The following is a 12051-nucleotide window of genomic DNA, read 5'->3' on the forward strand; positions in this document are numbered from 1 at the left end:
AATATGGAAATCAGATCTTAGCAGGATGGCTCAAACTAGTTTTTTTTTTTTTTGCACTGAGTGTCAGTGTGTCGGTTTTGTGTGTATTTTCCAGAAACAGTTAAAAAAATGAAAGATGAACTAATGTATTAGGAGTGTGAGATGCAGGATAAGGAGATGGAGGCTCTGGAGAGATGGAGAAGAACATTTTGTGAAGATGAATGTAAATAATGAGATGGAGGCGGAGAGATCGTTTACGAGTCAGAGAAGAATGGAACGTGTTAGGAGGGAGGATGGAAGTCAAGTATGGAGGAAGTAAGATGAGGCATCAGCGGTTTTTGATGTATGGGGAGAAAAATTCGGGGGAATAGATGGAACGATCTCTGAAGTTTTGAAGGCAACCTGAAGTTAAACAGTGAGATGATGACTGTGGTAACTGGTATACAAAACAATGTTTTCAAGGATGGACTGATAACATCGTCTTCACATCTTCACTGCTTATGCTAACTCCTCTGTACTCGACTGAAGAAGCCTGCTGTGTAGGCGAAACGTTGAGGAATAAAGATGCCTAACTCTTGCACTTGTGTCTTACAGTGATTCGATCTTACCATCAATTGTTTACCAACAATACTGTTAACCAACAATGACCGTACGCCACCTGGGGAATGGAAGGCAAACGGGTTTCATTCATGGTGAGGGGAAGCTTTATTTCCTTGGATCAACAGACAGCATAAAGGCATTACAAAATTGAAAGTACAGCAGCCTATACAAAGGTTCTGAAGAGGCTTATGAGGTGAATACATCCTTAGTGTGTGTGTGTGTACTCGCCTAGTAGCTGGTCGCTACTAGGCCTACTCTTTCCCTGCTCTATGAACTTTGTCGTACCTCTTCTTAAAGCTATGTATGGATCCTACCTCCACTACATCACTCTCCAGACTATTCCACTTCCTGACAACTCTATGAATGAAGAAATACTTCCTAACATCCTTGTGGTTCACCCGAGTCTTCAATATGCAGTTATAACTGTGTGTGTGTGTGTGTGTGTGTGTGTGTGTGTGTGTGTGTGTGTGTGTGTGTGTGTGTGTGTGTGTGTGTGTGTGTCTGTCTGTCTCCTCCCACAATGCAAAGTTCGTAAATCTTTCGAGAATGATCATAAATTCTCTCCACCAACGAGCTCGTAAATCCCAATAGCAGAGCACGGAGATCCTAACGTGAGTATCACTTAAGCTTCCGTTAGCAAAGAGAAAGAGAGAGAGAGAAAGAAAGAGAACACTACTGTTGACTAACAGTCCTCGGTATAAAGTAATTCGGTCGCCTCCACGTCCCTCTTCATAAATCACGACCTAACTTGCTTTTTGAAAAGAGGCTGCTACCCAGATGTTGACGTGGTGAAGACTGCTGACCCAGTGGTGGCTGGTAGTTGTGGTTGCAGGTGAGTGGTCGAGCTGGTGCTGGGGTGCTGCTGCTTCTGTTGTTGGCACTGTTGTTGGTGGTGGTCAGATGGTGCTTGAGTGCTTACCCAGCACCAGCTGCCCATTGTCATTTTCAACATCCACAGTAAAAAAAAAAATAATTTTCAAGGTGAAAATGCATTCCCAATTTACGGACCACCATAAAAAATAATGTTTTTAAACATGGCTGGTAATTATATGTCAACATTTAATTACAACGCCATTATTGCTAGGTTTGATACTACAGAGACAGGTTAATAAAGGCTTCCCTTTACAGTTTTTCTTGCACCTTTTTTTTCTCTGGATTCTCCTTCACCAGTATTTTCCCCTCACTCCTAGTCTCATCCCTCCCACATTTCCTCTACGAATTTGCTGCCATCCCAACTGAGAAATCCTTCACCATTAAAAAGCTCAAGGTAGGTAGATGTGTCCTGCCATTAGGGAACGGAGAATCGAGAATTCAGTACTCGATCCTCCGTCCCACGCGGATTTAGCGCTTTACATTTAATCAGATTGCTGGAGTAACATGTGTCAAAGCTCCTAAGAAACTCTGTCACAGAAATTACAATTTTTTTTTCAACAAATCGGCTGTCTCCAACCCAGTCAGGGTGACCCAAAAAAGAAAAAAACACTTTCACCATCACTCGCTCCGTCACCGTCTTGCCAGAGGGGAGCTGATACTACAGGTCAAAACGGCAAATATCCCCAACCTTCCTTCAGAGTGAAGGCAATGTACTTCCCGCCTACAGGATTATTATTATATTATTCACAGGTAACCAATAAACGAGAAGAGGTCATACCACACAATGAAGAATAAGAGTTAATCAGGTTTGATCCACCGATACGGAGGGTAGTTCACATTCTTTGGATCAAGAGCCCTTGATGAGGTGGAAGAAAGATGCTTGTGACTGAATGGGATGAAATTTCTTCCATCACCTTGGTAGCTAATCTCAAGACATGGTCTTAGACAACGTCGGAACATCATGGGTGGGACGCCCCTCTCCGCATCATGGGTGGGACGCCCCTCTCCACATCATGGGTGGGACGCCCCTCTCCACATCATGGATGTTACGCCCCTCTCCACATCATGGATGTTACGCCCCTCTCCACATCATGGGTAGGACGTCTCTCTCCAGGTCAGAACAGTGCAGTAACTCCCACTACATTGCAGACTCCGCCTACCTCATGTGATGCGCTGCTGAGTGCAAACAACACGCTCTTCATTGCCCAAGTTACTCTGGGAGCATATATATTCTTGTGCTTGCCAGTCACCATACCTAAAGTATTTGTCAGGAAGCATAGCCATGCTCATTATTAAGTGGTAGCATATCTGCACACAGGTTTGAAAGCATACCCGTGCTGCTCCTTGTCAGGATTGCATAACAATAACCCATATTGATAAGACGATTGTTATATAATCATAATGATAGTTGTAGTAATAACAGTGGCAATAGTAGTAGTAGTAGTAATAATAAAAATAATAATGTTGATCCAGAGGAGCTCATAAATTCACTGAGACATTTGCAGATAAATTCAGCTTGGATCTTTTCCATTAAATCAACACTGTGTATATATGGTGAGAGAGAGTTTCAACTCTGTGTATGATAAGGGATGGTTCCTAGCTGTATGATAAGGGATGGTTCCTAGCTGTGTTTATGTAGGAAGGGATGGTTTCTAGCTCTCGGTACATTATGGTAAGGGATGGTTCTTAGCTGTGTTTATGTAGGAACTAATGGTTTCTAGCTCTCGGTACATTATGGTAAGGGATGATTCCTAGCTGTGTTCATGTGGGAAAGGATGATCCTAGTTCAGTGCTTATGTGGTACAGTGCTGTCTCAACTCTGCTATTAAAAAAGGTAAGGGGTGAGCCGCTCTCTGTTTTAAATGATAAAGGGTGATTTCACGTCTGTTGTCAACGGGGTGATTTAAACTATTTTATTTTAATATTTTTGAAGAGCTGCAATCAAGAGGCAACTGAGATTCACTTGTCTTGAAATATTTAATACTTAGTTGACACTGAGTTATGTGAAGCGCTAAACCTGTGTGGGTCATTATAAGAAATGGTGAAGGCTCGGTCCTGCGTCTGCTACTAGCGAGATGGATACTGAGAAACGGGCTTGCGTGCGTGCGTGCGTGCGTGCGTGTGTGTGTGTGTGTGTGTGTGTGTGTGTGTGTGTGTGTGTGTGTGTGTGTGTCCGTCCGTCCTTGGTAACAGTGTCACCGTGGCAACAGTGTCACCCTGGCAACAGTGTCTCACCAGAAATTGCATCTCACTAGCAACAGTGTCACTCCTGCTTAAACCTGGTTAACTTCACCATTAAATCGTCTTAATGGGAGGAAAAACCTGGAGAAAGCGTGTTAAAACTCTGCTTGGGTAAGTTGGCGCGGCTGAAATGGAGTTAGATCCTCCTGATTTGCAATCGGATTTTCTCTTCCTCATCTGAAACAAAGGAGCGCTACTCCTCAATGGTTACCAGATCTTTTTAGTTTTTTAATTATCCTGTAAATAAATCGGCCCCAGGTAGGATATAATTCCTTAAGAATTCATATTTTCGAGTAATGGATCTAAGGTGTGTATGATAGAGGTTCGTAAATGAATAAGAGCACAATTTACCGATATACCTTTGATGAGTTTCGAGAGTGTGTACACTCCCGGAGCCCGGCCATAGGCCAGGATCGTCTGGTGCTTGCCTGGTAAACCAGGCTCTTACTGCTGGTGGCCAGCGTCCCCACATATTCCTCACAGACTGGTTGATCTGGCACCTGGTGAAGGTACTTGTCTAGTTTCCTCTTGAAGACGTCTACACTTGTTCCAGCAGTGTTCCTGATTTCTTCCGGTAATATGTTGAATAATCTGGGACCACGAATGTTGATAAAGTGTTTCCTTATTGTGCTTACTGCACCCGTGCAATGTAGCACAGAAAAAAAGAAGTCCTAGATATTTTTCGTACTTTTTTGGCTGAAGAGGATCTGACATCAATATAAGTGTTTGGATTGTATCATTAACGTAGGAGCTGGAGTGTTTTCCACAGGCCAGGTTCTCGTGGAGAGGCACACACAGTCAAAACAAACCCATAAATCTGTCAAATATTCCTAGAGTCCTCCTTGTCAGCTGGGAGATGATTATGTGGGGAAGAAGAAATACTAATGGTGAGAGAGACGGGGCTAGCTGCCCCTAAAGATATCTCTATCATCCTAGACTCAAAGTCATACGTAGAGGCCTCCCCCCCCCCCACCCTCAAAAAAAAAAAAATCTAGTATCGGATTGCATTATAGTTACACAAGAATAACTTAACGAAAGCAATGAAGCTTTCCTAATACGTTCCGTAGTTAACCTTATTTATTTTCTCTTAGGCTTTATTTCTCTCCCAGGCTCTCTCTCTCCCAGGCTCTCTCTCTCCCAGGCTCTCTCTCTCCCAGGCTATCTCTCTCCCAGGCTCTCTCTCTCCCAGGCTATCTCTCTCCCAGGCTATCTCTCTCCCAGGCTATCTCTCTCCCAGGCTATCTCTCTCCCAGGCTATCTCTCTCCCAGGCTATCTCTCTCCCAGGCTATCTCTCTCCCAGGCTATCTCTCTCCCAGGCTATCTCTCTCCCAGGCTCTCTCTCTCCCAGGCTATCTCTCTCCCAGGCTATCTCTCTCCCAGGCTATCTCTCTCCCAGGCTATAAAACTTTCTTTCGCCTTGACACCCTTGTCTTCAACGTTTCCTTCCTTCTCTGAAAGAAGGTTCAGAATCCAAGCATCCATTTCACGATGCTCCAGGTCAGTGGAGCAGCCACTAATGACCTCTTACATGGCACCTAAGTGCCTAATGATATCTGCAAATGAACATTTTTCAGTAATTAGCTTTAGTAGTGTTGTCATTTCTGAGAACATGGATGCAGCGTCAGCTCTGCGTTGATAATGACGATGAAGCTTCTGTGGGGAAGCTGGCAGCCTTTTCTGGAGCTGTGAGAAATTTCACCATTCCCTTGTAGTGAGAGATGTGACTGATCTCTGCATAAAAAACTTCGATATAGGCTACCTTAGAATATTTATGCGATACACAAATAACCCGCACATAAAAGACAGAAGCTTACGACGACGTTTCGGTCCGACTTGGACCATTGACAAAGTGTGACTTTGTCAATGGTCCAAGTCGGACCGAAACGTAGCTTCTGTCTTTTATGTGCGGGTTATTTGTGTATCGTTCCAGTCACGGTATTGTGCCTTTTTGTTATTTAATATTTATGCGATTCGAATCGCTTTAGGAATAGGAAAAAATGGATATATTATAAATGTTTGTGTATAAGGCTTTAGGTAAAAGAGTCACAGAAATATTTACAATGAAGAAAATATACAGAAAGATGTTTCAAGTCTTGCAGTAACAATAGAGGTGAATTAACCATTAGAAATTAATTAACCCTATGTAATTGCTCCCATCAGGGAACAATTACATAGAAGTTATTGGGATCCAAGCTGGTGCTGCATACTCGAAGAAGGTCCTGTCATATAGGGTATAAAGGGTCGTGAATGACTCTTCCCTGAGATTACTGAAAGCTTATCTAAGACTGGTTAAACTAGAGCTCTGCAGAGATTACCGATGTTGGCGTGTGCCTTCGGTGATATGTTCATTACGATGCTCACCCCTAGATCTGTCTCCCTAAAGGAGGTTTACAGCCTCCGTCCCCAGAGACTTTTCTCATTAACGGGATCTCTCTTGAAGGATCTGACTGGGTTAAAACTTTGTTTTTATCCATCCATAAAAAGTTATGGCAAAGATTACCATCTGTTCTGGAATGAAGGTGCTGCTTATGCAAGGGAAGAATTTTCTGAGCCACAGAACTTATTTTGATTCAAAGGAGAACTTTGTCAAAGAAGGCTTTGATTGCCACTGAAGAACTTTCTCTGCCACATAACTTTTTTTTCATGGATTCTCATGGCAGGCGGTGTGTTAGCCACCATCTGTCAAAGGTAGTTGTCGATAGACGCTTTGCCTGATGTTTCTTTTGTGTGTGTGTGTGTGTGTGGTGTGTGTGTGTGTGTGTGTGTGTGTGTTTGTTTTGAGGCTGATCCCGTGTTATTGGAGAAAAAGGAAAGGGGATGGAGGGAGATGGGTGGTGGCAGATGCAGGACAGGGAAGGTGCAAGAGATGATGGTGGTAGAAGATGGTTGTGGAAGAGTAAGGACGTATACCAAGTGTGTTTACTGGTAGGAGGTTCACTTTGAAGGAGTGAGGGAGCCATAGAAATTTAGGGATTTTGCAGTCATTGGTATACAATGAAGTAAGTTTTTTCTCCCTATTAGACGACAAGATCGATGGAAAGAACAGGAAAGGGAAGGATTGAAGCAGAATAGAGGACCTTACGACGACGCTTCGGTCCGATTAGAACATTTACAAAGTCACGCTAAACTGTTAATGTGACTTTGTAAATGGTCCAAGTAGGACCGAAACGTCGTCGTAAGCTCCTCTCTATGTGCGAGTTATCTGTGCATTGTTCCAGTCACTGTATTGTACCTTTTTGTTCTTTACTGTGAGTAGGGGTTTAACAAGGTGGTTTTTGTCCCATAGTGATGACAGTTGTTACATTTCTGAACCAAAATAACTTTATCCAACCTTTACACACTTCCTCCAGTGACAGTAGTTACGTTGAGTAATCTCAAATACACAAGTTAAAAAAACTGAGTACAAATGTTAATATAATAACTGCAAATAGTGTTGTTGTGACGAGGAAGCTCCAAAACCGTATAGGGGGTCGAGTGAGACCTCACACTCGTCGTGGACGTGTATCGGTCATGGGCAGTGCAGTATAACTGCAGAGGAGGCCAGAAAGTGCCACACCCAGGCGACACAAGGCGTGTCTCAACTTAGTCATGAGATGGTTGTCACTATCATGTCTGTCATTATAATGTCTGTCTTTCTGTCGTGTCTGTCTCGGGGTTTATCGGGGCGTGTGTTTGTGTGTATTTTTTGTGTGTATGTGCGTGTGTGTATGATTTATATGTTTATGTGCATACGTATCTGTTTGTATGTGAATGTTTGTATGTTTACATGCATGTATGTTTCTGTTTGTGTATGCTTGTAAATGTATATGCATACATATGAGCAAATGAACGTTCGTGTGTGTGTGTGTGTGTGTGTGTGTGTGTGTGTGTGTGTGTGTGTGTGTGTGTGTGTTGGTTCTCAGATTGCTGCACCCACCTCGTTCATTTTACAAAATTCGAGTCACAGCTCTAGGCTCCGCCTGGAAAATACTAAATAACAACTTGTGATTCATTTCCTTAAGTTTTCCATCATACATATTCTTTAAACTGTGTATGGAAGGTGTCTCAATAGCCTCTTCATCGAACCCGTTCCATTCGAAATTTGAATTTTTTTTTATGTTTCTCATGGTCATGGACCGGGTCGCGGGGGAATTGACCCCTGAAAGACCCTAAAGGTGTTCCAGGTATATGTTCCCTATCTCTCTCTGCTCTCGCGTCTTTAACAGTCTGTCCTTATCCATCTTTATCTCCTGTATTTTGTATACCCTGATCATGTCAAACCCTGGTCTTCCTATCTTCTAGTGCTGCTAGTCGTTCCTCGTTCTCAGTTTCAAAATAAATGACGAAGTATCATGTACAAGAGATGAATTGTTTTGTAAATACCGACGTTGCAGACATTTAAGGTGTCTTCTGAATTGGGTGAAATTTCAGGTTTAGCATCAAAGTTCTTTACCAGCTGAGGTCTTCACTGAAGACAAACCACACGAGTATGTTTTATTTTTTTATTTTTATTATCACACTGGCCGATTCCCACCAAGACAGGGTGGCCCGAAAAACAAAAACTTTCACCATCATTCACTCCATCACTGTCTTGCCAGAAGGGTGCTTTACACTACAGTTTTTAAACTGCAACATTAACACCCCTCCTTCAGAGTGCAGGCACTGTACTTCCCATCTCCAGGACTCAAGTCCGGCCTGCCGGTTTCCCTGAACCCCTTCATAAATGTTACTTTGCTCACACTCCAACAGCACGTCAAGTATTAAAAACCATTTGTCTCCATTCACTCCTATCAAACACGCTCACGCATGCCTGCTGGAAGTCCAAGCCCCTCGCACACAAAACCTCCTTTACCCCCTCCCTCCAATCTTTCCTAGGCCGACCACTACCCCGCCTTCCTTCCACTACAGACTGATACACTCTTGAAGTTATTCTGTTTCGCTCCATTCTCTCTACATGTCCGAACCACCTCAACAACCCTTCCTCAGCCCTCTGGACAACAGTTTTGGTAATCCCGCACCTCCTCCTAACTTCCAAACTACGAATTCTCTGCATTATATTCACACCACACATTGCTCTCAGACATGACATCTCCACTGCCTCCAGCCTTCTACTCACTGCAACATTCATCACCCATGCTTCACACCCATATAAGAGCGTTGGTAAAACTATACTCTCATACATTCCCCTCTTTGCCTCCAAGGACAAAGTTCTTTGTCTCCACAGACTCCTAAGTGCACCACTCACCCTTTTCCCCTCATCAATTCTATGATTCACCTCATCTTTCATAGACCCATCCGCTGACACGTCCACTCCCAAATATCTGAATACATTCACCTCCTCTATACTCTCTCCCTCCAATCTGATATCCAATCTTTCATCACCTAATCTTTTTATCCTCAACCTTGCTCTTTCCTGTATTTACTTTTAATTTTCTTGTTTTGCACACCCTACCAAATTCATCCACCAATCTCTGCAACTTCTCTTCAGAATCTCCCAAGAGCACAGTGTCATCAGCAAAGAGCAACTGTGACAACTCCCACTTTATGTGTGATTCTTTATTTTTTAACTCCACGCCTCTTGCCAAGACCCTCGCATTTACTTCTCTTACAATCCCATCTATAAATATATTAACCACGGTGACATCACACATCCTTGTCTAAGGCCTACTTTTACTGGGAAATAATTTCCCTCTTTCCTACATACTCTAACTTGAGCCTCACTATCCTCGTAAAAACTCTTCACTGCTTTCAGTAACCTACCTCCTACACCATACACCTGCAACATTTGCCACATTGCCCCCCTATCCACCCTGTCATACGCCTTTTCCAAATCCATAAATGCCACAAAGACCTCTTTAGCCTTATCTAAATACTGTTCACTTATATGTTTCACTGTAAACACCTGGTCCACACACCCCCTACCTTTCCTAAAGCCTCCTTGTTCATCTGCTATCCTATTCTTCGTCTTACTCTTAATTCTTTCAATAATAACTCTACCATACACTTTACCAGGTATACTCAACAGACTTATCCCCCTATAATTTTTGCCCTCTATTTTGTCCCCTTTGCCTTTATACAAAGGAACTATGCATGCTCTCTGCCAATCCCTAAGTACCTTACCCTCTTCCATACATTTATTAAATAATTGCACCAACCACTCCAAAACTATATCCCCACCTGCTTTTAACATTTCTATCTTAATCCCATCAATCCCGGCTGCCTTACCCCCTTTCATTTTACCTACTGCCTCACGAACTTCCTCCACACTCACAACTGGCTCTTCCTCACTCCTACAAGATGTTGTTCCTCCTTGCCCTATACACGATATCACAGCTTCCCTATCTTCATCAACATTTAACAATTCCTCAAAATATTCCCTCCATCTTCCCAATACCTCTAACTCTCCATTTAATAACTCTCCTCTCCTATTTTTAACTGACAAATCCATTTGTTCTCTAGGCTTCCTTAACTTTTATTATAATTTGAAAAACAACCTTATTAGAGTGAAACGTTTCTTCCTAATAAAGTTTTGTCCTGGTACATCTGTCTCACTCTTTATTCCGGTCAGCAGTAATTCATTATATAATATTCACTTCTCCGGCCATCACTAATTAACAGGATGCAGTTACCACTGGTGTGTCATTCACTATTTCAGGGGCAGCAAAGGATCAATTACTGGACCGACTTTGCTTTTAGTTAATACCTTCTCTGTACCCACTAATACCTCTGTATTCTCACTAACACTTTCTATGCACAATAAGCCATCCTCTATGCCTCTCAGTCATCAGAAATTTCTATAATCACTTGAATAATTAATTTATATGGTAATCCAAACTGCTAGTCTAGTTTAGATCTAATCTGGAAAAGCTCACCGAGCCAAATCTAGGTAAAACAGTGGTGTTTTTCTGTGTCCTGTCTGTCAGTGTGTGTGTGTGTGTGTGTGTGTGTATGTGTGTGTATGTGTATGTGTGTGTGTGCGTGTGTGTGTGTTTTATGTGTGTGTGTGTGTGTATGTATGTGTGTGTATGTGTCTGTGTGTGAATGTGTGTGTATGTGTGTATGTGTGTGTGTATGTTGTGTATGGTGTGTATGGTGTGTATGGTGTGTATGTGTGTGTGTGTGTGTGTGTGTGTGTGTGTGTGTGTGTGTGTGTGTGTGTGTGTGTGTGTGTGTGTGTGTGTGTGTGGGGTGTGGGATGGATGGCTCGTGACCTTCCAGTAAGGTCATAACACTTACGAGAGCACAACACTTGGGGTATTAACCACTTTAACTTTCCCTAATGGACTTGACATGACCTTTTCCCCTATCCTCTCGTGCTGCCATGTTGTAACCTGATATAACTTACCGGAAGATAATATACTACCATAGTACCAGCATACTGCTAGCAGACACCAGTATACTGCCAGCAGATTACCAGCATACTGCCTGCAGATTACCAGTATGCTGCCAGCAGATTACCAGCATACTGCCAGAAGATTACCAGCAGACACCAGCAAACTACCAGCAGACACCAGCATACTACCAGCAGACACCAGCAAACTGCCAGCAGGCACCAGCATACTACCAGCAGACACCAGTAAACTACCAACAGACACCAGTCTACAACCAGTCTACTACCAGCATACTACCAGCATACTACCAGCATACTACCAGCAAACTACCAGCAGACACCAGCAGACACCAGCATACTACCAGCAGATTAACAAACGACCAGGTGCAGGCCACACCCACGACTTTAATCCCCGTCATGCACAGCACGTCTGTATCTGATTCTCTCTCTCTCTCTCTCTCTCTCTCTCTCTCTCTCTCTCTCTCTCTCTCTCATCCATCTTCGTCACTGGGGAAATCAGATGACTCCTCAATGTCGCCATTTAAATTTTCTTGTAACTTTGATAGACGCAGGAGTTATACCCTAGTCCCTCTCACCCCTGGATAGTGAATGCTGGTCCCTCTCACCCCTGGATAGTGAATGCTGGTCCCTCTCACCCCTGGATAGTGAATGCTGGTCCCTCTCACCCCTGGATAGTGAATGCTGGTCCCTCTCACCCCTGGATAGTGAATGCTGGTCCCTCTCACCCCTGAATAGTGAATGCTGGTCCCTCTCACCCCTGGATAGTGAATGCTGGTCTCTCTCACCCCTGAATAGTGAATTCTGGTCCCTCTTACCCCTGGATAGTGAATGCTGGTCCCTCTCACCCCTGGATAGTGAATGCTGGTCCCTCTCACCCCTGGATAGTGAATGCTGGTCCCTCTCACCCCTGGATAGTGAATGCTGGACCCTCTCACCCCCTGGATAGTGAATGTTGGTCCCTCTCACCCCTGGATAGTGAATGCTGGTCCTTCTCACCCCCTGGATAATGAATCCTGGTCCCTACCTT

At 43.5% G+C, this 12051-nt stretch overlaps 1 protein-coding gene and 1 long non-coding RNA gene across 5 annotated transcripts in view; one reads left to right on the forward strand and one right to left on the reverse strand.

Annotated features, from left to right (window-relative positions):
* LOC128696295 (A-type potassium channel modulatory protein KCNIP1) overlaps positions 1-12051 on the forward strand; it is a 285448-nt gene that overhangs the window by 225276 nt on the left and 48121 nt on the right. The window lies entirely within an intron of this gene.
* LOC138853761 (uncharacterized) overlaps positions 1-12051 on the reverse strand; it is a 103752-nt gene that overhangs the window by 63846 nt on the left and 27855 nt on the right. For 2 of the 3 annotated variants that reach the window (XR_011392910.1, XR_011392911.1), the window contains one exon: positions 5142-5425. The exons of the other annotated variant lie outside the window; for it this stretch is intronic. This is a non-coding gene — a long non-coding RNA (uncharacterized lncRNA). Of the gene's footprint in view, positions 1-5141; positions 5426-12051 lie in introns of those variants that run through there. 3 annotated transcript variants of the gene reach the window in all.

Source organism: Cherax quadricarinatus, chromosome 39, assembly GCF_038502225.1.
Source record: "Cherax quadricarinatus isolate ZL_2023a chromosome 39, ASM3850222v1, whole genome shotgun sequence".
Lineage (NCBI taxonomy): Eukaryota > Metazoa > Arthropoda > Malacostraca > Decapoda > Parastacidae > Cherax > Cherax quadricarinatus.